Source organism: Stenella coeruleoalba (assembly GCF_951394435.1).
Source record: "Stenella coeruleoalba genome assembly, chromosome: 4".
Taxonomy (NCBI): domain Eukaryota; kingdom Metazoa; phylum Chordata; class Mammalia; order Artiodactyla; family Delphinidae; genus Stenella; species Stenella coeruleoalba.
This window is the reverse complement of record NC_137149.1, coordinates 103,674,609-103,676,855: the sequence shown is the minus strand read 5'-3', so window position 1 is coordinate 103,676,855 and position 2,247 is coordinate 103,674,609. Positions and strand designations below refer to the sequence as shown.

The window sequence follows — 2,247 nt, the reverse complement described above, 5'->3', positions numbered from 1 at the left end:
GGTATTCAGTAGATTTGGGGTAGGCAACCAGCAATGTCTACCACAAGCTAAGTGTGGGGATATATCCATTGCAACGTAATTTATAGCGGCAAAAATGGGTGCAAGAAAATATATCAAAATATGGGACTAGTTAAGCAACTTCGGATGGAATATCCAGCCATTAAGCACTTTGATAGAGTTATTTTAAAAATAAGATATAGGGTGCCATGGAGGAGTACGCTTGGGAGCCTTGCCCATGGTGAGTTGTGGATGACTGCGGTGGAGCCTTCACTATGGGTGTAATCGGCGGTGGAGTCTTCCAGGCCATTAAGGGCTTCCGCAATGCCCCTGTCGGAATTCGGCACTGAATGAGAGGCGGTGTCAACGCTGTGAGGATCCAAGCCCCTCAGATTGGAGGTAGCTTCGCGGTGCGGGGGAGCCTGTTCTCCACCATCGACTGCGGTCTGGTGCGGCTGCGGGGCAAGGAAGATCCCCGGAACTCCATCACCAGTGGAGCATTGACCGGGGCTGTGCTGGCTGCCTGCAGTGGCCCATTGGCCATGGTGGGCTCGGCAATAATGGGAGGCATTCTGTTGGCCCTCATCGAGGATGTTGGCATCCTCCTCACTTGCAGCAGTTCCGCACTGCACCCCCATTCCTGGAGGACCCCAGCCAGCTGCCCCCTAAGGAGGGTACCCCGGCCCCAGGCTACCCCAGCTATCAGCAATACCACTGAGGAAGTGACCTCCTGTACCACCACCGTGGGAGCTCCTCCTCGGCTCCTTCCCTGATGATCTACCTCAAAGGGAGGGCTGGCTCCCAGTTGGTCCTGGGACCCTCCAGAGAGGGCCTCTACTCTGTTACCTTATCCCAGGTTTGGGGTGGAGCACCCTAGCTGCCCTGATGGATGGGTCCCTTCTCTCTCAGGCACCCCAGCCCCCATTCATATGTAACAAGCTCTCACCCCAGACCCTTTGCATGGCACCCTGATGAGTATTTAAAGCCAGTTTAAAAAATAAATAAATAAATACATAAAATAAAGCCAGTTTTGAAATGCCAAAAAAATAATAAGGTGTGAACACTACAGCAATGTGAAAAATACTATGCCATTATTTTCAAAAGCAAAGTATCAGTGTAACGTGATTTTAAGACAAACATTTTTCACATTTTTAATTCATGAAATTGGGATGTGTCTTAAAATTTTTTGCAGCCAAATGACAGTCTTGACATAATTGTACATTCATGCGCATTCATGAACTTGGTCTGAAAATCTTAAGTTGACATTTGCTTAGGTCAAGCAAGGACCAGCATCAAAACTTGCAGAAGGAGAGTCAGTAGCTGGTAAGAAAATTCCAGAAGAAAAACAGTGGAACATTTTTCTAAAATTTACAGTTCTTTATTGATGTATAATACATACATGAAGAAAAGGGCAAGTATCGTTAAGTGTACTTAAGCTCAATGAATTTTCACAAGTTGAATAATACATCCCTGGTTATCAGCAACCAGATAAAGAAACAATATTACCAACACCTCAGAAGTCCTCTTTTTTTTTTTTTTTTTGCAATACGCGGGCCTCTCACTGTTGTGGCCTCTCCCGTTGCGGAGCACAGGCTCCGGACGCGCAGGCTCAGCGGCCATGGCTCACGGGCCCAGCCGCTCCGCGGCATGTGGGATCTTCCCGGACCGGGGCACGAACCCGTCTCCCCTGCATCGGCAGGCGGACTCTCAACCACTGCACCACCAGGGAAGCCCAGAAGTCCCCTTTTGAGTGGAGAACTCAAGAAATGCTGCAACACCAAGGTTCTTAATGACACAAGTGTGCTATGGAAAAACACGGGCATCTAGGATGCCAGCCAAGTCAGACTCACAAGAGTCTGATTTTGAATGCAAAGAAGCTTGTGCAATATGTTAACCAATTTGTTTCGCTTCCTCAAACATGTACAAGAGCAGGTATTTTATTTTTAAATGTCTGTGACAAAAGACTTAGAATTCTTTCAATACATACACATTTTAAAATTCTAATAAGAAAGCATTGTGTTGTAGTTTAAATGTCAGCAAGTTTCTCTTTAAGATACATAAAATAATGGTGCTTCTTACAACTTACAATTTTGTAAGTATAATATGCAATATGAAAATAGTGTGGTGTGAATATAGCTGACTGGGTTTTCTTTTCTCTATGTATTAAGCATGTATTAGGGTTCTCCAGAGAAACAGAGCCAATAGGAGATATATATATCTCATATATCCTATGTATATGAGGAGATTTTA

General features: G+C 45.4%; 1 pseudogene across 1 annotated transcript; it reads left to right on the top strand.

Moving 5' to 3' along the window:
• Positions 1-206: 206 nt before the first annotated feature.
• LOC307185993 (mitochondrial import inner membrane translocase subunit Tim17-B-like) lies at positions 207-715 on the top strand (annotated as a pseudogene). The gene has a single exon. The product of its transcript is annotated as a mitochondrial import inner membrane translocase subunit Tim17-B-like (transcript).
• Positions 716-2,247: the final 1,532 nt, after the last annotated feature.